Source organism: Phasianus colchicus, chromosome 4 (genome assembly GCF_987193195.1).
Source record: "Phasianus colchicus chromosome 4, bPhaCol1.hap1.1, whole genome shotgun sequence".
NCBI classification, from domain to species: domain Eukaryota; kingdom Metazoa; phylum Chordata; class Aves; order Galliformes; family Phasianidae; genus Phasianus; species Phasianus colchicus.
In genome coordinates, this window is record NC_143439.1 from 65,387,664 (window position 1) to 65,413,495 (window position 25,832).

Here is a 25,832-nt window from a genome sequence, read left to right on the forward strand (position 1 = left end):
CCTTTGGGCATAAAAAGAACTGGCTTTTAATTACTGAAGTAGCTTGCATGGCTTACTGTCTATACAAAACTTTAAGTTTGGGATAGCCAGTAAAAAGCTGTGAGTGTTCTTCATGCTTTTATGACTCCTACTGCTCATGTAACTAGTGGCAGCAGTGGCCTGCAATACCAATGTACATGCATACGGAGGTGCGAGATCACTGAAAAGACTTGTTAGGCTCTTGATGTGATAATACATATTGTGCTCACTGTAGCAGCAGAAAATCATCCTCCTTTTCCTAGATGAGTAAATAAAGGAGCTACTCGTGGAGCAGAGTTCTTTCAGAAGCTCTGTTAAATGTGCATCTCACTCTGCAGGTTATTTGGATCCCGAGGAGGGCCACAAAGATGATCAAAGGGCTGAAGCACTTCTCCAGTGAAGATAGATTGAGGAAGCTGGGCTTATTCAGCCTGGAGAAGGGAAGGCTCTGGGGAGACTTGATTGCAGCCTTCCAGTTCTTGAGGGGAGCTTTAAAAACGAGAGGGACTTTTTACACTATTGAGTAGTGATAGGAGAAGAGGGGAATGGATTTAAACAAAAAGAGGGGAGATTTAGGTTAGAAGTTAGGAAGAAGTTTTTTACTCAGAGGGTGGTGAGGCCCTGGCACAAGCTGTCCAAAGAGGCTGTAGATGCCCTATCACTGGAGGTGCCCGAGACCAAGTTGGATGGTGCCCTGGACTGCATGCTTGAGTGGCTGGCAACCTTGCCCACAGTGGGGGGTTAGAACTGGATGATCTTAAAGGTCCCCTCCAACCCTAACCATTCTGTGATATTTGCTCCTATGTAGCAGAGAGCTTGCAGGTAGTGCCACATACATGCACAAACTATTGGAAATAATTTTCCACGACTGAAAGTCACTATTTTTGCACTGAAAATTAAGTTCCAATATCAAGTGAATTCTAGCCTTTTTACGTTGTGGATAAATGGGAATTGCTCTGTAGCAGGCAATGGATAATGGGGCAACAAAGCTGCCTCCTGGACCGTAATTACTAGTTGTAGAACAACGTTTCTCTTTGTGTGTTTTTTTTTAACTGAGCAATAGAGGTAAGTAAAATTGAATCATCTTTAATGCAAGACTGTAGCAAAGACCAGTAGTGCTACTGGGATCACCTGAAGGCCAGTTTGCCTATTTGAAAGCACTCTGATTAGAACTGTAATGGCATGGAATGAGAAAGCTTATGTGGCAATCCGTTTGGCTCTTCTCTCCCAAGGAAAACAAGCTTCTGGAAGAAGTGAAAGAAGAAAATACCTCAGAGGACACAAATAAAAGGAGGTAAGATGTGCTTTGTCAAGAAAAAAACACTTTAGAAGGATCTCCAACTATTAATAAGCAATAGGGAAAAAGCAAGAATAGAGCAGGTAATATCCCAGCTCTGAAGTATGGGCCGGCTGTGATTTTAAATTTTCTTCTCAAGTCCTAAAGGGTTCTGCAGTTTCCTTCTGTAGGGGCATTGTTTTGACTCAACACAAAGTCACATTCCTACCCACATACTTGGGGTAGGAAGAGGTTTCCCAAGTTATGGTACAGATGTTTGCTTATGGTAACACAGGACTCCAGTCCCATGGCAGCCAGCTGTTAAAACTCTAAATAGCCCTTTCACAGACACAGACAGACAGGAGTGGTTTTAGGTACTGAAGAGCAAGCTTCATGAAAGTAGGAAGTAGTAATTATCTAGTTCTGAGTGTTATTAGTTGGTGACAGGAAAATGAGTGGTTGAACAGCTGCGCAGTGACACAGTGAATGAAGAAATCGGCTGAAAGGAATCTGCACTCTGTCTACAGACCCTCATGTAATCCCACATGAGAACCAAGAGTAAAAGGAATTACTGGTGTGAGGTTATTTCAGCTGGGGCAAGGCTTTGGCCTTGCATCATGCACAAGATATTGCGATGTGCTTAAAAGAAAATCATAGGTGATGAATTTGGCACTTCTGTTACGCTCGATTATAGAATAAAATCTCTGCTGGCTGTTTGGAGCAAGTTTGCAAAAAGAGAAAACGTGCTTTCTGAGGGTGAATTGTATTTGGTAGCGGCTGTGCTGGGCTGGGAGTGGTTTCCTTCCGTCTTGCAGCCAATGTCAGAACAGAAGGCTGTGCTGCGTGGCACTGTGGGAGTTGTTCTAGGTCACTTATCTCTCATTTTTATTAGCAACCAGGCTAACAAAGTAGTATGCATGTTAAATTTGCAGTCAACAGGATGTTGGACAGATGTGAACGATAAGATAGCATTAGAATTTAAAATAGTCTTGGCAGCTTGTAGAAATGGTTGCAACAGGGAGGAGGTTGGGGGGGAAGACAAGATCCTTTTCAGCAAGGCACTAAATTTAGACAGGGTTAAGCTCGGCGTTGGGCCATGTAGTTAACAGTGCTTCTGATAAGGGAGCTGGGAGTTGGTCCTGTTAGAAGAAGAAAAATGAGCTTCAGGCTAAGGTTCACAAACGACAATTTATTTCACGAGGCTCACGAGCTGCAGGTGCTCCTGGGAAGCACAGGATTAAGTACACAACTTGAGATGCTGCACTGTGCAGAGTCCAGGAGAGAATGGCATGAGTGATGTATTGAGACATGGGAAAATGCACTTGAGGGAGAACAGAAAGAATGGAGTTTGAAATCTATTGATAGACTGGGTTTAAATGGTGCCTAGTATAAAAAATGAAGGTAGGGAATTAAGGAGATGTGTGGAGAGATGTCTGCTCTTCCACAAATGCAGATCTGTAAAGAGCATCTGTCAGAAGTGATGGCTGTGTTTTCCTTGCCTCAAAGTGAGATGATTAAGCTGGCTGGCTTCCCACAGCCTTTTCCTATCCTTTCTTCTTTTGGAGCTGTACTACTTGTATTTCCAAGCACGGCTAAAAGCTGAAGGTAAATAACTACAGGAGGAAGAGGAGCTGAGAGTAATGTGGTGAGGAAAGTACTCTGGAGCAGAGATGGGAGCTTCCAGTGCATGGTCAAACTATAATACGTAGATCCTATTCAGAGCTGCCCTTCACCAGAAAATCTACCCCTATCTTGTCAGCTTGGCCTAAATGATCTTTCTGAAACCACTGCCTCCATCTGTACCTGACTGTGTCCAAGTCCACTCTGGCAGAGTGCTGCCACCACCTGCAATAAATCCAAAGACACTGTTGGTGTAAAGGTAGCCCCAGTAGTACATCTGAAAATGCACAGATTTGACAAGAAGTCCTTGGTGCTGATTGGCAGATTTCCTAACTTTTGCTCAGTCTTGATGATCCTTCCAATTCAGGACATTCTATGGTTTTCACTGTGCATTTTGTATATTATAAAACATTACATTTTTTAAAGTACTGAAATACAGTTATATCTGCAGCTCGGATTGCCTGGGGCACTTCCTTGAAGGCTTCTGCCTCATCCTTGGATGAGACAAAGCTGACTGGGCAGGTGGCACTCGTTGCATGTTTTCAGCTTGCAGAGGACCTGCTTTGGAAGCTGTGGGTGTTTACAACACCAATCCTTGTGCCTCATTTAATAAATGGACCTGCATGAGAGAATCAGACAGCCTGGGACCTGCAGGTGCTTATCCTTGCCCCTTTGGTAGAGCTTATACCTTGTTTAACACACACAAAATATGGTTTCAGAGGAGCGTTGCCACCATATGCTTAGCAGCCCATTCTGGTGGTGCGTTTTCCAAGTGAGTTTTGCCATCAGTTGTTTTGGAGTTTGTGTGTAATTAACATCATCCAAACTGCTGCTCCCACCGCCATCTGGTCAGCTCAGCAATTACCAGTATGCTAAGAGCTGCTGTTTAGTAGGGGAAATGAGGATCCTACTGAAAGTAACTTAGAGATCTGCACTGGGACTGATTTGAGCTGGAGGAATACCATGTGAGCTCTGTGGAGGCGAGTTGAAAACTTCCTTAAAGCAGCATTTTGCTCTTTAAACTATTTAAACAAAGCCCAAGCTATACGATAAGATGTTTCACGATGTTTGGACAAAGAAACTCAGCGCCCTGATTCAGGTAAGCCCATCTGATGGAAGAAATGATGGGAATTTGAAGTGAGGGTTATTCTGTTGGGCCCTGAACACCTGTGTCCCATACAACACAGCAGATGTGGCTGAGCTCCTCCTTGCAGCAGTGTGGAGGGAGAAAGTAATCCCAGAACAGCAATGGGCTGAGGTGTCATTCATCTGTCCTAGCTGCCTTCTTTTGCCTTTCCTCTTGACCTTGATTCAACTTGCTACTGCTGTATGTCAGGTGGGGTTTCTGAGACAAAGTCTAAATGGATTTCCCAAAGTGTCAGAGCTCTGACTCATGGCTAACAGCTATGGCAATGCCCATTTTTGCTTTTCTGCAGCTCTTGAGACTGCAGTCTACACGATGACCCCATTTTGCTGCATGACCTTGCTTCATCCTCCCAGCGGTTCTTTCCTTTCACTATACAAGACGTGTTTCTGTGGAAGACAGAGTACATGGTTATGTAAATGGATAATCTTGAATAGTGCATGAGAGCGAGCTATAATTCTGCAGGCAGCTTTACATCTGTTATTTCCTAATTCAGACTTCGCAATTTTCATTTCCTTTTAGCATACATTTTTAAAAACATTGCGGTACAACTCCTCCCCTGGAAAAAAATATGAAAACATACTAATTTGATCATCAGCACTGTTGGGATCTGGAGACGCACAACAAAGTCATTCCCTCTGTAAGCTAACAGCATTTGTACTTCATTTACTGTCTGGTACCATGGGTCCACCAGAGGGGAAATAGGATGCATGCTTTGCATATGTCTTTATAGTTTTTTTTACTTGCCAAGAAAGCAATGGCCATGCCTCGGTAGATAGGTTTTACTCCATTTTTTATTTTTATTTTTAATCTGGCTATTTCAAAATCTGCTTCCCCATCCCTCTGTGAAGACCATTCTGTCCCCCATGCACATATGCTGTTGAGTTATATCCACCAGCTCCTCTTATTTTGGACAATCCTATCCAGAGCAGGTTTATCTGAAGAGTTGGGCAAGTGTTCCTAGACCACTGTCATCTGGGGCAGGGCTCTTTTTGATTCCAAATGTTATATTAGAGTCTATCTTGGACAAATGAGAAAATGGGGACAGAAACAAGAGGGGGAAACATGGTAACCAATGGAAATAAAGATAAATTTGAATAGGAAAAAGGAAATTCAATACATATTATCATTTAAACCAGAAAGTTTATGGCACAGTGTCAGAACTGGAGCAAATGCAAGCTGTCCTGCTCTGCATATATTTTTGTTTGAAACATACACATATCTGTGATTCTGTAACATTCCTTCTAAGGACAGCATTTCTACCAGTTTACCTTAGGGATAGTGGGAACTGCTGTGAATCTTTGTATCCTATTTGCCAAGAAGAGTTTCCTAAAACTTGAGAAAATAATGTAATTTTAATCTATAAGCAGGAAAGGACTGGAGATGCAAGACTTGTCTGTGGATGCACAAAGCTACCTAGATCTTGAACTCCTTCAGGCTCGTGCCTTCCTTGCACAGTGAGAGCTATTAAAGCAGTGGCAGTGACCCTGGCACCCCTCAGACAGGAAAGGAGCTGCTCTTTACATTTTTTTTCTTGGCTAATTTATCTAATGCTGTGTTTTCACGTACTCCAGCATCCAGACCTACGCCTCTTCCAAAGTCAGTTGCCGTCATGGCATCAAACGTCATTTTTACACATTCAGATTAACTCCTCTCACTCAAAGGGTTCTTTCCTAGCACATCTGATATAATTTTTCCACCCAGTTTCTTGTAGACTTGGCATCACATTACTGGAGCCAGAAGTACAGCTCTCCAGCAAAGGAGGCACCAGGGCTAGGGAAAAGCTTGAATATGCAAGTGGAGCAAGCCTGGGGACAAAAGGTTTCTTAATCCATTTTGTAACTGGCCAGCTGTTGGGCTGCCCTGCTCTCCCCATGGATGCTTATGCAAGCAGGGGGGCTGCAGCAGGGCAACTGGGCCCCCAGCCAAGCAGTGAGCTGGGCTTTGTAACTGGGGCTGGCTCATTAGCTGGGCTGTTTGATGAGCTGCTGCATATAGCCACGTGTGTTGGAGCAGCACTTCATCTTTGTCAGATGAAACTTTTAACTTTGGGTTTACATAAAGTCTTGATGGTATTTAAAGTGGTGGGAGTGCTTAGTCCCCAAGGTCAGTGCAAGTGACCTTTGTAAAGTCATCTGAACATCTCCCCTTTTGCATCTCCCTGTCCCCTTCCACCCAGTCTTCATCTCTTCATTGCAACGAGGATGGGTTTGTCCAAAACTGGGCAGAGCTGTATAGCAGCACTGCTGGGGCAGGGACAGGTGGCCTGAGGCTGGGCTGAACTTAGGTCATGGGCTACGAGCAGAATGAAGTGTCCCAGGTGAGTCCCTCAGGGCCATCAAGGCAGAGTATTCAAGTTGAAGGCTTTTCACATAGAATCATTAAGGTTGGAAACAGCAATAGGATTTCTAGTCTGAACATCAACCCATGCCTCTGACTGCTCTAGACCATGTTGTTCAGTGTGACATCCACTCTTTTCTTGAATGCCTCCAGGGATGGTGACTCCACCACCTCCTTGAGTAGCCTGTTCCAATGCCTCACCACAAGCGAGTAAAATACCTTTTAGAGCTACCTGGAAGCCTGTCCCAGAGCAGGTGAGCTTAGAATACTTCCCCAGCCCCCTACATCCCGTACAATTTTTCAAGATGCCCCATAGACTATTTGCATAAGTGCATCTATCTTCTCCACACCTATTCCCAGAGCTTCCTCGACTGTGCAGAGAGAAAGGTAGAGCAGCAGCAGGAGTGACCATGATAAAATGAGAGGCCAGGAGGGAGCATGGTGTGCTGCAAGAGAAGATGGGTAAGAGCAGCACCTGCAGCTCTCCGATAGCACTGCTCATCCCTTGGCTGTGCCTGTGTGCCTGGAGCTGCTGCAGGCTCACTGGCTCCCTGCCAGACACTGCTGGGGCATCCGTTGAGTTTCTTATCCTCCCCAGGCAGCTGTTGGTGTCCTTTGGCACTTTGAAGCCAATGGCAAAAACAGCCCTTCTTTGGGGTGGATGTGGGAGGATTATGGCTGGCAGCGCACCCAGTTGAAGACCATTCCTGAAGCTTTTCCTGGGGATGGGACATTGAAATTCTGTAAACCCTGAACTGTAAGCACGTGTATTAATTGTGGAGCTCAGGTCTTCATCTGTTCAGAGAGATGGAGGGAAATGAGAAAAGAGGTGTGGGTTCATGGTAGGTATGCCTGTGGTGGTGAGATGTTTGTTGGGGAGAGAATGGCGTTGAATGGGCAGATTGGTGAATAGATCTTCAGTGGCAAAAGAAAACAGCAGATCATGAATAAAAATAAGGGAAATAGAACTGTTCTTTAAGATGTTGCACCAGATTTGAGCTGTGTATAAACTGCAAAGGAATTTACCACATTTGGCAGCAGCGGTACTGGTGGGATATGATGGCATTTGCAGGTGTGCAGAGTATTTCCCCATCTTCTTCCCATCCTAAACGCTTTAGTTAACTGGATGCATCTTTCACATCTTCTCAGTCCTCTCCCATCTACACCCTGGAGATACTGTTGGGGAGTGACTGCAGAGAGAAAGCCCGTGCCACTGCAGGGAGGAGGGCTTTTCCTGGAGAAGTGAGCTGCTCTTAACTTGTCACTCTATCACTGGAAAGCTGGTGCTTCTGATAATAACACTTGCAAAGAGCTCCTACTGTCTAATTTTAATACCTTCTAAATGTTTAACTGATTCCTGTGGAGAAGGTCCAGGCTAGTAGGAAAATACCATATGCCTCCCTAGGATGTCTTCACCGTCTAGTAGAAATTATTCACAGGTTTTGGTAAAAATATTTAGAATTACAATTAGTTCTCTCTTTTTTTTTCTTTTTTCTCACTTTTGATAGTAAAATGGGAGGTCTCGTTAGAGAAGAAATCTAGTATTTTCCTAATGAAGTAACCAGATGAAGAAAATTAACGATGACCATAATATGTCCTGGCCTTGACCCTCTATGCAGCAGTCTGTGCTCTCCAGTCTGGCAGTAATCCAGCCTCCTGGTCATCATTTTTTTGCACAGAGGATAGAAATATCCATTTTTCCAATGACAAGACTGCCAGGATGTGTCTGGGCTGTGGATGGCAAGGGAAGACCTCCTCCAAGATGACGTGTTTCCTGTTGATTCCTGTCTGGGCACTATGCAATGCACACAGTTTCCACAGCTTATGCTTTGCTCTGGGGCTCAATTCCCACCCCAGGGTCAGCACTGGAATCCCCTGCTCCATCTAACCATTAGAGCTGCACCTTGAAGTCACTAATGGAGCCTACAACAGAGCTGGCCATGGATTTCAGTTGAAGCCTTTTAACGGCCCCATTGTGCTGCATTGTTTTTGTGGGTGTCTGTACCTCTCAAGCAAGCTCCAATTAGAAGAGGGGGGAGAGGAGAGGAAGAGAGAGGGAAATAAACAGAGGCAAAACGTTTCAGCTCTCAGCAAATCCACAGCCTGTTTGTGGGACAGATGGAGCCACGCAGCAAATGGCTTTGCTGCAGCATGGCCCCCGAGCAGGTGGGTATTTTGGAAGTGATGAGCAGTTTAGCCCTTAGTTAGCAGCCATGCAGGCTCACACTGGACATATGTCAATAACAGCTCTGCTTGGTTCCTGCTGTCACAGCAATCGGAACTTGCTTACTCCTGCCCACCTGCTCTCAAAAGAAATTGCTGGAATCAAAACAAACAAACAAGAAGTTACTGACACTTGTTGCGTTAGAAGGACAAATGAGGGCTCAGAAACACATGGGTATTATTTCACTTAAGTACTAATTGCTGAATGCCTTTCGTTAAGAGACCATCGTGGTCGTCCCAGCAGTGTTTTGAACTTATATGCAGATGGGCAGATGGCCCTTTGCTGTAATACAAGCAGATGCATCTAACGTTACAGATGGATTATTATGTTGATTTGTCACTGAAAGAAAAACTTATTTCACAATAGGGCATTCGTTTGAGCTTGGTTCTTTCTCAAGCTTCTATTTCGCCTCTGTATTGCTGGTTTTCACTCCATGAAACAAAGTTCTCAATCAGCAACTAGCATTTCCCCTTCTGTGCTACAAAAAGAGAAAGAAAAAAACTTAAAGATCCTGCCTAAGAGTAAGATGGTCCTTTTGGAAACCTGGAAGATGTATTTTAACTTCAGACCTGGAGGCGGGCCTGGAACAGGCTCCCAAGGGCAGTGGTCACAGCACCAAGCATACTGGAGTTCAAGGAGTGTTTGGACAGTGCTCTCTGCCATAGGGTTTGGATTTTGAGCGATCCTGTGTGGAGCCAGGATTTGGACTTGATGGTCCTTGTGAATACCTTCCAACTCAGGATATTCTGATTCTTTGGAAAGTGATGTTTACTCTTTATCTCTCTGAGCCAATCTGGTTCCTGGAGCATCTCCCATGTGAGGAAAGGCTGAGTAACCTGGGCCTGTTCAGCCTGGGGAAAAGAAGACCAAGAGGAGATGTGATCTGATAAACGTTTATAAATATCTGAAGGGAGGTAGAACTTCTTTATGGTAAGGGTGATTGGAACAGGTTGCCCAGAGAGGTTGTGGAGTCTCCTATGGAGATATTCAAGACCTGGCTGGAAGCCTACCTGTGTGAACTACTGTGGGGAACCTACTTTAGCAGGGGGGTTGGACTTGATGATCTCTTGAGGCCCCTTCCAACCCCTGAGATTCTGTGATTCTGTGAAACTGAACTGTGTTTTTTCCTAGGTCAAGTTCTTCAGCATCACTGGGTTAGAAAGGAGATCCGAGACAGACACAGGAAAGGGAACCAGTTTGAAGCTCAAGATAAGCTGCCCTAAAGATGTTGTTTGAGCACAAGCAGCAGCATGGCTGTGGGACTGATAGACAAGGGTCAAAATGCAGGTATTGCTATCATGAATGTGTTACTTTCACAACAAATACTAAGATGATATGTTTTTAAAGATTGCTTGCTATCTGGTCTTGCTATTTAAAAGGCCAGCTCATGATTGTGCATTGTGGGTGCATAGGCAATGTGAAGGCTATCCTATATCCAAGAGGAACAAGGAAGCAGGTGGATGGTTGAATGGTGGCCAACCATTGCTCTCCCTATACTGGTGCCAAAACTTGCTTCTGGCTACTGCTGTGGTGATCTTCCTGGGTCGTATGTTTTGTCTCAGTCTTGTCAAAGCTGCTTCCTTTCCCCAGGACATTCCTTCTTGGGACACTGGAGCAGAGTGAGGAGAGCCAAGGGACAGCCTGTAGCACCACTACTACATTGTAGCTGTGTGAAGAATAGCTCTGTTTCAAAAAAAAGGAAAGAAAAGGAAGGGAAAGAACTCACTAAAAAGAATTTGCAACTTATGCTTGATGTAAATATCTTGGTATTTAATTTTTATCCATCAGAGAAATACATCTGCTGCTGCTTATCTCCCCAGCCTTTTTAAGTCAGTGTTGTCATCCCAAGCACAGCTCTACCACAAGTTTGGCCAAAAAGAGAAAAGCAAACAGTAGATGAACATGGAGATAAGAAATTTGGAACTAGATGTGGCAGCAGCAGAGAAAGTCCCAAAAATAAGAGCAGAAATTTTCCCGTAGCTGAGATATGTGCCACAGCCATTGTGTCACACTCCAGTAACAGTCTGTCCTGAGATCACACCTTTTCTCTCACTCTGTATGAGGTGTGATTTAACACACCCCCTGCTCCAGGACAATCTGACGAGTTAAAAATCAATGATGCTTCTCCAAACAGAGGAGGATGTTGTGTGTCAAATGCTGAAAATGGACCTCAAGTGATGGCTTAGGTTTGCCAGCTGTTACCTGAACAGTTATGCCAGCCACCTGGGCTTGATGCAGGACTTCAGATGTGTCTGTTCAATCACTAACAGTCTGAGTGTCTGGTTCACAGCTTGTCCGAGTGATGCAGTCTTGATGTTTGATCCCCACTAGTACCTGCATATTAATGCTGTTTTGTAGGGATGAGAGCTTTTGGGGGCCTCAAAACATGAGTCTGCATGTAAGGGAGATCTCTGATAAAGAAGCAGAATACTTATCTATGGTTGCAGAACAAACAATCAGAGAAGCCAGCAGAATTTAAGGTAGCAATACACCGAATACCAGGAAAAAATTGTTGCATAACATGAAGTAGCATTATGCAACACAGGGAATGGGATATAGCACTTAAAGCAGAAAATGACCTTTTGGTTTTAGTTTCTGAATGAAATCAACTTTCATTATGCAACAGTTGACCTGTCCATAAAATAGGGTAGTTGATATTTATCCACGTCTCTGGCATGTGAGTCATTAATTAATATTTACAAGGCAGCTGGAGGTCTTGGGATGAATGACTTTGCAGGTACAGAGATATCTGTTGGAGTTTCCTCGCTGTCAGACATAACGCAACAGAAAGTGCGGCCACATGTCTGCGTACGACCACATGTGGCCATAAACAGCTTTCTCAAATGAACAGCATGGTTTTGAATAGGAAAGAAACACAATTCATGGGCAGTTAATTAACCTTACACTGAATTGCCTTATGCCTAGGAAATGTGTTCATGCTATGGATGCGTTTGTCATATTCAAACAAGGAAATGATGTCTGCATTGGCCATGAGATATCATGGTGGATGACTACTGTGGATCTTCTTGGCCTCAGTTTCAGTGAATCTGTGCATCCTTTCACAGCTTGGAAATGTGTTTGCTTAAGTACACCAGCTGTACCCAACAACACTATCGTCAGAGGGCCCTACCTCCTCCAGCTGTCTGATGCTGACAGTGTGATGTTGCCTAAGCTCTGTTGGACTCTTCACAAAGGAGTAATGCTGTAGGCAGGGGAAGCTGTTTGGAGCAAGGTTTGGTAGGAGAGCTCTGCCTTCAGCATCTCCCCTTGTGACTGTCATGACCTGATTTTTTCAAAGAGCTCAGCACTCTGCTTCTAAGTTCTTGGGGGAAAATGGGCCATTTATTTGCTGTGCCTAAATGAGATTTGAAATAATCCTTGAAAATCTGGCCCAAATATTTCTTCTGTCATTGAAAGAAAGGAAAAATCCCAACTCTTTGAGGAAGCTCTGGTGTCTTTGTTATCTGAGACATGGCCCTTGAGAATTCTCACATCTATATTTTGCTGAGAAGCAGTGAGAGCATCATTCCATATGGCTCAGGAAAACAAGGCAGTCAAAGCAAAGATGGAGGGAATTTTAAGACTGCAGTGATAAGATCTTCTGCAGAGTTTATAGTGACCTCGCTGCTTTGCATTGTGACTTAGCTGTCTGTTTCTTGAAAAACATAGAGTGATACAAATCAGGATTTGTGAGGGAAACAAACAGCCCACCTGTTCAAGAGAAAAAAAAAGGCATGAAAGCCGGATCTTGCTGACAGCTTGTTGATGTTTCTGTGCTCTTTCTGTAGGAAGGAGACCCCCAGCTCTCTGTGAAGGACGGGCATGAGCTGGCATCGAGTCAGAACATCCTTGTGAAGGTGGGAGAGAACTGGAGCATTGGGGCTCCTCTGCCTTTGAAACCACCTTTGTGTGAGCAAGAACTGGAGCTGTCCTGAAAAGGTAGGTCGGTGCTTAGCAGAGATGAGAGCACGTAGTTTGCAGCTAAACTAGGAGATGAGTAGGTGTCTGAATTGTTTTCTGCATATCCAGGTCAGGATGGGAAAAGGAGATTTTCTCCTCTGATGCTTGTAATGTCCAGAGGCAGCATCTACAAAGCGTGGGTTATGTTCATATTCAGTACTGTCCCATCTGGCCTGGCTGAGGTCTGCCTTTTTCACATCAACTATAGCCTCCATCCTACTTTTCTCCTTGCGGAATCCCAATTTCCAAGCTGTTGGTCTGACTGCACAAAGGGAGACGCTGGCTCAGCGTGTTAAGACCACGCTGAACATTTATAGCACAGAATGAAAAAGTAAAGGTGAAATGTGCAGCCCAGGGCTTTGGGTTCTTTCTTGTGTGCTCCTGGGAATGGAATTTTTGCCCATTGGACTTGAGCTGCTCTAAAAAGCACAGAACAAAAGCTGATCTTAAAAGTGATCCGCAAAGGAATAAATGGCAGGCGCCTCTTTGTTATTCATGTATGGCACTCAAAGAGCACTTGAAATGGTTGGGATTTTCGGTGGACATTTTCTTTCTTTCTTTTTTTTTTTTATTCTTCTTGGGTTTTGGGGGGTTTTGGTGTTTGTGACCCAGGAGCAGAAATATATTATGGCTGGCTGGGAAACCCATGCATTGGTAACATCAGGTGACACATGTGAGTGAAACAGGCCTAAAAGGGAAAAGCCAAGCGTCTGGGGCTGCAATATTCTCCAAGAGGCAGCCTGGTCTTTGTCTTTTACTTAATTTTATTCCTGCCTGCCCTGTGCTCCATGCCACATGATTTATGCACTGAATCATGCTCAGCAGCCGTATTCACAAGCTGGCACAAATTTATTTTTGTCTGCTGGCCAATTACACCAACTGCCTCAACTGTTGTTTATTTTCTTCTGTTGCATCCTCTTGAGTTACCATTAACAGTGTCGCTTTTGAGTAAAGATGGGCTTTTTGGCAACAGGGCCTGTCGGCCTGCCAAACTAATGGACCATATATGTTATCTAACAAGTCAAAAAGGCTCCAATTTCAAGACAGCCTGCAGTTGTTGTGGCCACCTGCAGTGCACTGGCAGGGGTGTAGGCCACTGACCGTGTGGGACGTGTCATCCCGGCTCAAGCATGTCCTTTGGTACAGATTGCCCTTAGGGGAGGACGTGTATGGGCTTTGCTATGGAGAACAACAGCCCTTCTGTGGCTGACAGCCTAACACTGGGATGAAGAGCACCCCACATGCGGCTGATCTGGATGGAGGCTGCTGCAACTGCCAGAGCGGGACCCAAGCATGGATGATCCTGAGAAACCTGCACAGCGACAGTCCCTGGACTCCCCTGGCTGAGAAGAAATTAATTTAAATAGCCTGAAAAGCAGCAAAGGGAAAAGTCATCTTTCATGAGATGAAACTGTGACTGTCCCTTTCTGAAGGACAACCCTGTACCAGGGGTATAAGCAAGCATATGGTTCTACCCTTCGCAAGATCCTTTGTGTATGCAGCCCCTGATTCCTTCTCCTTCAGTTCCTTATCTTAGCTTGTAAAACATCCTGCATATGGCCAACAAGGCTATTTGTGTCTGACTTGCGTGCAAACCTGGAGCCATCCCTGTACAAATCATCACTGACTTGCAAAATCCTCCAGCCCTCTGCTGCCTTACTGCGCCCTATTTGCTGTGGGTGGTTTACTGCAAACCTTGGAGAAATGTCAGTCAGGGTGTCCATCAGCAGAGGTAGCAGGGTACTGGAGGACTACAGCCTGCATGGGTCACAGCTACAGTTGAAATGGCACCAGGCATAGACCAGGTGCCCACACTAGGGGTTTCAGACCACAGCCTGCGTTTGTAGGGCAACTGGAAGGAAAATGTTTTCTTGTTGGTCAGCTGAGCATCATTGATGCTCACAGATATTCTCTTTATTGTGCCATGGGGAAGGTTTGTATGTTCACATTTACACCTTGGAAGATCATTTCCAGGGCATGGCAATGAGCACATTTTAGCTGGTCATTTTGAACAGGAGGGTGCTGGGATGGGGAGCATCCCTCAGAGCCAGCATGGGGATCCTAGCAGCCAGGTGGGCTGGGAGGCTCTGTACTCAACTGTAGGGACAGTGCTGCCTAAAAGACTGCACTGTGTCAGGCCTGGAAGCTTGGAGGAGAAAATGGAGACACACCATGGCTGAATGTTTTGGTCAACATGTAGTCTCTCCCTCTTGCCAGACTCAGAATCTGTACCAGAGCTCCTAAAGGACAGAGCTCACGTACAGATCCTCTCTGAGCTGCACTCTGCAATCAGAGCTCTTGGAGTAGGTCCAGAGGAGTGCCACAGAGATGATCAGAGAGCCGGAGTGCCTCTCCTGTGAAGAAAGGATGAGGGAGCTGGGCTTGTTCAGTCCAGAGAAGAGAAGGCTCTGGGGAGACCCCAATGCAGTCTTCTAGAACTTAAAAGAAGCTTACAAGTAGGAGGACAAGCGGGAAGTGTGGCTGCTCACTGTAGCAGCAGAAAATCATCCTCCTTTTCCTAAATGAGTAAATAAAGGAGCTGCTCGTGGAGCAGAGTTCTTTCAGAAGCTCTGTTAAATGTGCATCTCACTCTGCAGGTTATTTGGATCCCGAGGAGGACCACAAAGATGATCAACGGGCTGAAGCACTTCTCCTATGAAGATAGATTGAGGAAGTTGGGCTTATTCAGCCTGAAGAAAAGGTTCCAGGGAGACATCATTTTGGCCTTCCAGTTCTTCAGGGGAGCTTTAAAAGCAGGAGGGAAACTGACTTTTTACTGATAGTCTGATAGTGACAGAAGAAGGGGGGATGGCTTTAATCTAAAAGAGGGGAAATTTAAAAGTTAGGAAGGTTAGAAGTTAGGAAGAAATTCTTTACTCAGAAGGTGGTGAGGCCCTGGCACAGAACTGGAGGTGCTCCATCCCTGAAGATGCACAAGGCCAGGTTGGATGGGGCTCTGGACAGCCTGAGCTGGTGGGGGCATCCAGACCATGGAAAGGTTGGGACTGAATGGGCTTTAAGGTCCCTTCCAACCTAAGCTGTTCTAGGATTGTGTCTAAAGCTGATCCTAGTTCTAGAGATCCAAACCCAGCACCCTACACACTTGCCTACATTGCAGGAACAAGGGCTCTACCAGAACCTCAGCAAGCGGAAAGGGGAGATCTTCCTATGTCTCTTCAGCAGCATGTTTGATGTTTGTAGGCCAAAAGCGTTCACATGTGAACATGGTGAGCAGCTGAGAGGTGTCAACTTCTTGCTTCCTTTGAACCACTTGTGCAAGAAACCCCTCATGTGGTTACTGCCCGGCTGGCAGCTCGTCACCACACCGTGCTAGGCCACTGTGTTGCAGAACAGCAGAACCGTGCTTCTAGACAGGCTGCTGACACCACAACATCCTTGACCAGGCTGGTGCATGCCCTGCATACTCTGAGGTGGTTTTTGGGTGTGTTTGTCTTCAGACAAAAAGCAATGCTCTGCATGCCTCCAGAGAGGGTCTGCTGTCTGCTCTCAAGTGAGAGGCAGGATGTGCAAGCAAAGTCAGGCCTGGTGTCACCAAACCAAGACTCATTTCCTCCTCCCGGTGCTCGAGGCTGTCTGGAACAGAGGTTGGACCTGAGAGTCATTTGTAGCCCTTAGCAAACTTCTCATAAACAGGAAAGAGCACTGTGGGAAGGATGACAAGACAGCAATCAGTTCTGCTCTGTCTTTTGTTCTTCCCCTCCTCTTTTGTCTTAAGACTAACAATGCCTTGTTTGATTTGTTGCACAGACAGCTGCCAGATGGAAGTAAAACTGTCCTTCAAGTGGGTGGCAGTCCTCAATGGGACGGTCATGGCCTCATCCTGCCTGCAGCTGCAGAAATGCCACCTATTGGGCCTGCTCCTGGCCTGCAGCCGCTGTGCTTGAGGAAGGCTGCATGCCGGAGGTCCTAGAGATGCTAGCAAGTGACAAGGACCTTGGGCTCTTTGCCTGGGTCGTGTTCTCTTCCCCAGACTTTACAGTTCACAAGAGGGAGGGAGCCTTCCTTACTAGGGCATCGGACAGTGTGCAGGATGTTATCTCAGCCCTGTAACAGCTTGTTGTTTGGTTTCCTTCTGTAATGTCACTGTGATGAAGGGGAGAGAAAACTTTTGCTTTCTGATTGTTCTCTCTGGTTTTGTTGTTTTAGGTTTTTTGGGTTTGGGGTTTTTTTTTTTTTTTGCTGCAGCCCCCTGTGCCTGCTGGTAGCTTCCCCAAGTGCCTGAAAGTGATTGGCAAATAGTCCCTTCTTGAGTCCTGTTATTGAGGCTTGTCCTGCTATGGAGGGTGATGGGCTCCATGGCAGAAAGCTGCTCTCTCAAAGCAGATCTCTTCAAAATTAAAGAGAAGAGTTGGTTCCCTTCTGCGTAGTCCATTCCTTACCCTTCAGGATTTAACATCCATTGAAAATAGGGATGGCTGAGCTGGTATGATGCACTTTGTCCTGTGTAAAGGAGGCATGGCGTAGTGATAAGGACACCTGTTGCCGTTCTCTCTGCAACACTCGTTTTCCACCCCACACCGTCTCCTCGCCACGCCTACTACAGACACCCAGCTGGAGCAAGAAGCAGGAGGAAGTAGGAGCCAGGTCTCTGTTGTATTCCCAGATTACTAAGACTCATTTTTCTCCATTTCTTTCTAGCTCCATGAGTCTTGCTTTTCTGACTGCCTGTTGGGCCAACCTCAGCATGACAAGCCTGGACCCAATAACACCAGTGTCCCCCTGTTTAAGTCACCTTCCTGCAACATGGGGAGTTAAATCCTTTCCAGGTGGAGAAGGAACTTTTATTTCTCATATCATGGGTGAGCTGCTGCCAGTGAGCAGTACTGTGCAATGCAGTTTCTAGTGGCTATTTTCAGGTACTTTAAGGCCTCAGCTGACTTTTTGTAACTTATCTTTGACACATGGGGATGCACCAGCAGAGATTCCTGATTCCTCCTTGGCAGCTAAAATATCAACAAAAACAGCATGGAAGTCTCCTTCCTTCCACACCTCCCCATGACCCTAACAAAGGTGTGTGAGGATTTGGATTTGTTACATGCCTACAAGGCACTCAGCTCAGCTCAACAATCACAAAGTTATTATAGCCTGTGTGCTCCTCAGTGGGTGTGAAGTGGTTAATGACTGACTTGTAAAACTGCTCTGTGCATGGGTGAACTGTGTAGGTGTTTTCAGAAACAGCTGTGCCAGTTTCCCCTGTCAGGATGGGCTTGGGTGCTGGCCAACTTTCCTGTCACTCTCTGTTTGCAAAGCTTTGTGTGATTGAGTTTTGGTTTTTGAAATCCGTCAGGTACAACTGAAAGTCAAAAGCTGAAAACTTGAAAAGCTGAAAGTTTTTAGTATTATTTCAGAGCTTGCTTGGTTTTGCAGAATTCATCATTGCGAATACCGGTGTTCTAGAACTCTGTTGGATGATGAAATCAACCTACTACTGCTAAGAAGCACCAATTTGTAACATAAACACTGATTATGTCAGGAGGAGAAGCCCAAATCCATTTAGATGATGCTCATCAAAGATCCCTGTGGTCACGGTCTATGGTCTATATATGGAGTCTGGAAAGCTGGGCTTGAATATGTGTAGGAACTACTAAATAGGCCATTTTGACACCCTAGTTTTCAATGTCCTACATCATAACTCCTACAGTGCATTTAGTAGCTTGTGTGAAAGTCTCTTTAGAAAGTACTGTCTTCTGTCCGCTGAAAATGCATTTGTTCATTGAAGCCTCTGGCAGGTGCCCTGGAGGTTTTCAAGAAACATGTAAATGTGGCACTGAAGGACATGGGAGGGAAGATTTAGGTTGGATCTCAGGGGGAAGTTCCTTACAGAGAGAGTGTTAAAGTGCTGGAACAGGCTGCCCAGAGAGGCTGTGGATGCCCTTGCCTGGAGGTGTTCAGGGCCAGATTGGATGGGGCCCTGGGCAGCCTGGTCTAGCCTTAAATGTGGAGGTTGGTGGCCCTGCATGTGGCAGGGGGTTGGAGATTCATGATCCTTGAGGTCCCTTCCAACCCTGGCCATTCTGTGATTCTGTGATTCTTTGACATGGTTAGTGGGCATGGTGGGGATGGGTTGACGGTTGGACAAGATTACCTTAGTGGTCTTTTCCAACCTAAATGATTCAGTTATTCTTTACAGCCACGTATGGTCAAGACTTGGAGAAATCTCTTCTAGGTCAGGGAAGTGGACTGCTATTACCTCAGTGAACTCATTTCCTGGGGACAGTAACAGGTGTGTAGATTTTGTGCACTACATCCACCACAGCGCATGCAGTGCAGTTTGCTGTCTGCTGTCTTCTCAATACCCAGACTTTGTTCTACAAGCTATTGAACCTGTCACGTCCTCTGATGCTGATATTTTAGGAGAAACTAGAGGCTTCTAGAATGATTTGTTCCCATACAAAACTGGAAATGAGTTTCCACCCACTGATACTATTTATAAGCAAGTAGTAACAGCATTAAACTAGAATCCCTGCTGTTCCTGATGCTACTCAAAGAATACATGATTGTTACTGTCCCATTACGGGTCCAGTGGGTGTGAATGGTGCAGCTCATTTCGAACCATTTCTTGTTTATTCTTTTCACACTTGAACACCTGTGAGTCAGAGGTCTGTCTCTGGCTTTTTTCCTTCTCTCAGTCTACATTTACAGTCCAAAATAGTGGGTTTCTGGTAGATCTTGTCACTTCTATGTAATTTGGCCATTTCTGAATGAAATACCTAAATGAACTTAGGCTGCTAATTGCCCTGTCCTCTGCGCTTGTTACATCTGGGCACATTGGTATGAGATGTGAACAGTCATGCTTTTTGCAAAGAACCTAAGCCAGAACTGGAGGAAATGAAATCTACAGATAGAAGAATGTATTTCTGGTGCCACTGCAACCAGGGACCCATCCATCCCTTAGCTTTTTTTTTTAAGCTGAATTGTTGATTCAGTTACTTGGCAGTTGGATGCCATTTCAAGCCTTTTGCTTTCTTCTTATTGAGAAAATTGACTAGGGCTGTCTAAAATTTCTGATTTCCTTTTTATTTTCTTTGCCCTGCTCTGGTTATTCCTATCATTCTCTTTTTCAAAATGTTTGAGCTGGAATTACTCATATGATTGCTCACAATGACTCTAGTTCTTTTCCTTTCTCTGTATGGCTAATGTGGTTTCTCGCAGATTAACCTGTGCTTATTGACACTTCATTTTACCAGTGGTTTCACTGCCTGGTCACTCAGCATCATGTCACAGTTACTCATATTCAGACTTAGATCTGAAAATCCTGGATAACTTACAGCAGCTGGTCACTTGATCATTTCATTGCTCATCCCTTTTCCAGATCTCTCTGGTGGTAGTAAACAGAAGAAATTCAGCATAAATTCTCAGGAGCTCTCTTCTCCCAGAAGCTTATTATATATGTGTTATGTATGTACACACACACAAAAATGTACACATAGAAACATATGCATGCATATGTACATGCATTCCTATATGTATGTGTGCATACATATAATTATTTATACCGACTTATAACTTCCTGTATTTCATTCTAATGAGTTTATGATACTTCATAACAGTAATTTCTTTAAGAACCTTTACTGGGAGAGAGAATTCAGCTCTCTGTGTTTTTCAAAAACTGGGTGCAGTGAATCAATAAAACGGCTCTGGCCCTCATGTTTGACAACTCTCCAGAAATATCTGATGGATTTGTGATGCATGGCCTGTCTTCATAAAAGCTATGTTGACTTCCACTGACCAATTGATCCATTGAGCTATCTACTTCACACAGATACACTAGTTAAAGGGGGCTTCTGGAAATCTCTGGTCCAATCTCACACTGAAAGCAGTACTGTTGCAACAGCAGGTCAGACCAACTCTGCTGTTTTCTGGCTGAGTCTTGAAAAGCCCCAAAGGTGGAGTTTTTACCTCCCCTCCAGATATAGGTCCCAGAGCTGCACCATGCACCTCCAGAAAAAAAAAATGTGTCCCAATGGCCAATCTGTGCTTCTTGAGTGCAATCTGGCAATCTGTTCTTCTACCCTTAATTACTGTTCCTCTCTTGACTTTTCACCACTGCCAACAAGAATTTGATTCCATTATTCATTGCTCTTCTTCAAGTAGTTTGATTTTTGGAGACTCTCCATCCTTGACAATGTTGACAACTGGAGCAAACTGCTCTGAAGTTGAGTCCTCTATTCTGAGCAGAGGTTGAAGTAGGGGTCTCCAGAAGCCCCTTCCAGCCTGAATTATTCCATAATTTTACAGTCAGGCTGGACTCCAGTAGTAAGTTTCTCCTCAAGGGAAGTCCAAGGTGATGTGTTAGGAGGTGTCATCTACTATATCCTGGCACTCCAGATATAGTTTGAAAATTTCCAAGACATGTATTCTTGAGTATCCTTGGCATACTGGAGCAAAGTCAGCAGAACAGCACAGGAAGTGCTTTTCAGGCTTTTCCTCCATGCGTTCAATTGACATGCCAGTCTTAAGAAAGAGATTGTAAACTGATATTCTGCCACTGTCTTGAGTTGTTAGTCCATTTTTGGGTTCAGTGCTTGTTAGAATAAAATGGTGGCTAGAAAACAAAGCTCATATCAGCGCTTACCAGCAGAGTATTCTTTTGAAGGTAAAGAGCTGAAAGGCAGCATGGTAGGAACAGTGAATCCTATCAGAGCCAGCAGCAAAACACTTAAATGCTGAAATAATTCAGCGTCTGCTGAGAGCAAGAGCTATCCATATAAAAGACACTAATCTGTCATAGACTTTAAAGCTAGAAGGGATTATGATGATCTTTCACTCTAACCTCCTACATAATTCAGACCATAAGATATCATTTCACATCAAGCTCTTATCTTCCAAATGAGCTTGAAAAAGGCATCCACTCTTGACTGAAGTACTGACAGTGATGAAGATTCCACCCTATCTTTGGGAGATGATGGTAAGATTAGTTATCCTGACAGTTATGAAAAATACAGTCTATTTCAGTGCTTTGTTTCAGCTTTCATCCACTGGCATTTGCGATGCTTTCTGCTGAATTATGTGCTTTTCTACTATCAGGAAGTTTGGCTTCCAAGAGCAATTTTGACCAGCTTTCTTACCTTTTTCAGTGTGTGGTCAAAGCCTCAGAAGGACCCAGAAGAACTATTTCTGGCTGGGTTATAGACGTTTCAGATAACCTTGACCTTAGCTTGTTTCTGCTAATGGTGATCCTCTGTAGAACTGAGATTATACTTCCCTCCCTCTCACAGGTGTTGGCTGGGAAAAAAAGACCATTAACATTTCTCACATGCTACAGTGGGAGGAAAATATTGGGTCACACAGAGATCAGAGGATGGATATTGCATTCCAAGATGTGGTTTAGTGCAGCAATCTTATCTACTGGAAACTGAAGTCCTCTCAAATGGCTGCAAGATATGAGCTGCATTTTCGTATGTGGATAGTGGTGCTCTGAATCAAAAGACAATATCTGAAAACATTTGTGTACAGTGGTAGTTGGATATCTGTGAAAGAGAGAAGATATTTGGGGACAGTAGGGGATAATTGCTTTCTTTGTAGGGCACACTGTGATGAGGCAATATAGACCAAGTGAAGAGTATTTCTCATAGCAAAACACTTACCAAGATGTAAAAACAGAAGCTCATCTATTCGATTCAGTTCATCTGTCTACTCTAAATGGAGCGTTTATTTGTAATGGAGCCAGTGGTCTCAGTTATCAGCCATACCTTTTACAGTCAAAGCCTAGACCAAAATAGCTCCCAAGTCCTTCTGATTTTCTATTTTTGTCAGTGATCTGCTTAAACGCTGAGGACACTCAGACCAATCTAATTGGCTAAGCATCAGTGCTAGAGGAGTGGATCACCTCCCTATATTTAAAATGAACATATATATGATGTCCTTGAGGTGGGAGAGCAAGGGTGCCTCATGCTGCCAACTGCTGAGTCATGGCTGAAAACCAAGAAAGACGAACCACTCAGCACAAGGCTGGTGTCTCCCATACTGTTGCTCTGTGCTGCTCAAGATGTGAAGTGCTATGTTGGGATGAGTTGAGACAGAAGATGATCTGCCTGCTTTGCCTCCTGTGCTAGGGTCAGCTTTTTTTCAGCTCTGGTGACCAAGTCTGGATGGAGCTTTGCTGATGATGGGGAGTGACTCAGTGAGACTCCCCTCAGCCACGTGTCAGGGAGTAGGTCTTTGCTTGTAGATCAAATAAGACCTTCAACTGAAATTCAAAGGAGGTTTTTCCTGTGGTACACTGTTTTCTGTTATGCATAAGTGATATAGATGGCTTTATTTTTTAGAGTCCAAAATGCACGTGATGCTGAGCTGATATTTAGGCTAAAAATAAACAGCCCAGATGTCCATCCCCATTTTCATACACAGGGACTGAAAGACTAGTTCATTTGGCTCTCTTCTTTCCCGTTGATAAGTTATCATAAACAGAGATGTCTCCAAGTCTGTATGACAAAAGTCATTTATCCTCTATGGTAAAAACAGATACTGAAACAGAAATCTGAGCCTACTTCTAGATTATTCTGGGTTAAAGGCTTCTGTCAAGTGCCTCACATATAGTTGCTTTATATTATTTGCTGGTTCACAAAGAGTAATTCAGCATTAACATGTTAAGTCAATAAATTTCCTCTCTTCTGTATCTGTTTTTACATAGCAGCTGAAACAGAGGAATTCTGAGATGGAATCATCAATGGTAATGAACAGTACAAGGTGCATGTCTGGGAGCTTTTGGGGTGGATTGTGACACTGGGTGCTGTCAGCCATATCTTTGTTTGGAGACCACATGCAGTCTATATAGAATTACTTATGGAAAAACAAAGTCACAGGGCCTGACGCTGGTAGTTTGGCCACAGCTTCCAGCCCAGGCCACAATTGACCATGGCAAAAACAACAAATTCTTTCATGTTGTTATGTATTTAATTACATAAATGCTGAGGAACTCGAGTCTCAGCCCAGATCTCTCTTGAGTAATAATTACAATGACTGCTTTGGCAAGATCTTATGTAGCTAGAATTGGCTGTTGGTGTTTTCTCCTTTTCCCTTTTTAAAATAGATGTTTCCAAAGAGAAAGCCTTTGTAAATGAAATTACTATTTCCTTTCATAAGTTTTTGAGGAAAAAAATAAAAGGTTCTGGCATTTTCCCACTCACCCACCCATCTTGGATTTCATTCAGACATGCTGTGCTCATGACAATATTTTGGCTTTGACAAATGGGAAACTTTTGGATGTCATTGTGGAATATAGGTGTGTTGTGTCACTTCCTTTTTCTGAGGACATATCCTATGATTTTTTGCTAATGGCTTTGTTCTCTTTGGGGATATTTTTTGTATCAGATTAACAATATACTGCAGAGTATTTTAATTATTGGTGTTTTTTACAGGCACTATGCAAACATATTGTTTCTCAGGCTTCTAAAAGCTCTGCTTCTAAAATATGACAAAAAAATATATATCAAAGTGGGTAATAACTCCTGAACCATGCCATGTAGAAACCCAAGCTCATCTGCAGACTAAGCACCGAGTGCTTATTTTACAGCATGACCTTTCCTGGTGCTTCCCGACTCATCATTCCAATGGCATTAGTGCAGTTGGAATGGAAATTTTGGTTTCATTTGATTATACAATACTGGGAAAACTCTTGTGGCATCACTAGTTTGAATTTAACAGTACAAGCTTGGACAGTGGGCTGCTTCATTGCTCTCAATCTGTCATGTAGTTGAGGACACAAGAGCTCTGAGCAACTATGTCCTCCTCTCCTGTCTCAAGAAGGAAAAAGCATTTGCTTTCTCTCAGGAAAAAAAAAAAAGTGTTTGTGAAGTTAGGTCTCTTTGAGAACAACTTTGTTTTTAACTCAGCCCTTATCTGTACTGAAGGAATTACATTGTCTTGTGTTATGCAATAATTAGACAGCATGCAAATCCCAGCTCCTCCTGGAAATGTTGGATTCGCCCCATTGGCAACTTCCATGCATTTTTCTGGCTTTTTCCATGCAGTGATGGTTGGGTGCCCTGGCAGACCTTGAAGTCATGGGATGTTCTGGAAGGATGCGTGGTTACCAGGTGAACAGAAGTAAGTCTGGGCTGTGGATCGAATTCAGGTTGCCTGGTGTGACTGGGAAAAGCACAGTGTGCAAAATGATTTCATTTAAATTTAGCAGCAGTGTTGTGGCTGGAAAGGGCTGATGAGAACTTGGCACTCACCTCCTCACGTCACCCTGTCTCCTTCCACAGAAGGGTTGTCGGCCTCTAAACAGAGCACTGCTGGTGTGTAGCCTTAGCAAGCACCCTTTAAATTACATTTTTGCTTCTATAAACTGCTTTGGTAAGTCATTTCTTAGCATCCAGAGCAGCCTTTATGTACCAGTACTCTAGAGCAATGGAGGAGACTCTGTCCCACTAAGTGGATGATGAACCTGTGTGAGCTGCCCTGGCTGAGCTGTTATCATCTGCATTTGTGTCTTCACACTCCATGTAACACCACTCCAGGTAACAGATGAAACCAGTTGGGTTGATCTGCCTTCTGCTAAACCAGTACTTTCAGGTGCTACAAAGGCATTCTGTGATGCACAGGAGCCAGTCCCACCTTCGCCTTCTCCTTGGTCTCTGCCAGCCCTCCCCAAGGACAGGGCAGGTGGGATCTGGGCTTGTTCTCTCTGTTCTCATCTTGGCATCACTTCCAGGCTTGTCCCTCTCACATCAAACCCTACTATTCATCTGCAGGAATGCGCTGCCTTCCATTGGCTCTGGTGCAACCTTAGGACACATACCTGCTGCAGGGGAAGTGAGCAATGGATGTCACTGTCGACAAGAGCTGAAGACTGTCATTTCTAATAGTTCTTTCCAGTGCTGCTGTGTTAACTTTATTTTGGGCAGCAGACTTGATGACCCTTTAATTCTTTAATTTAGCATTTCCAGCTGCTTTTTTTTTTTTTTTTTTTTTTTCCCAGTTTAATAGGGGAAAAATGATGTATCTTTTAAAAAGCTGACTGTCTGTTTCATGAAGCAACAACCTGGCGTTTTTTGCCTCTGCCCGTCCAGTTTGTGTCCACCAGGTTTGACATTTGCTTTCTACCCTTTTTAATCAATTGCAGTGCATTGCACCCTGAAGAGAGGACTGTCATTTGACGTCAGTGCTGCTTAGCTTGGGTCATCAGGTTTGGTAACAGAGATGGACTTCGAACAACCATAGTCTTGCTGACATTTTTGGAGAGAAGGGAGAGGGCCTTGTTTCTTCTTTCTGGTCTAAAATGA

At 44.3% G+C, this 25,832-nt stretch overlaps 1 long non-coding RNA gene across 1 annotated transcript; it reads left to right on the top strand.

The window, feature by feature from the left end:
* Positions 1–291: 291 nt before the first annotated feature.
* On the top strand, positions 292–25,489 carry LOC149918299 (uncharacterized). Its single transcript, XR_016466241.1, has 5 exons — positions 292–1,312; positions 9,754–9,909; positions 12,411–12,561; positions 15,180–15,809; positions 17,242–25,489. It is a non-coding gene; the product is annotated as an uncharacterized LOC149918299 (long non-coding RNA).
* Positions 25,490–25,832: the final 343 nt, after the last annotated feature.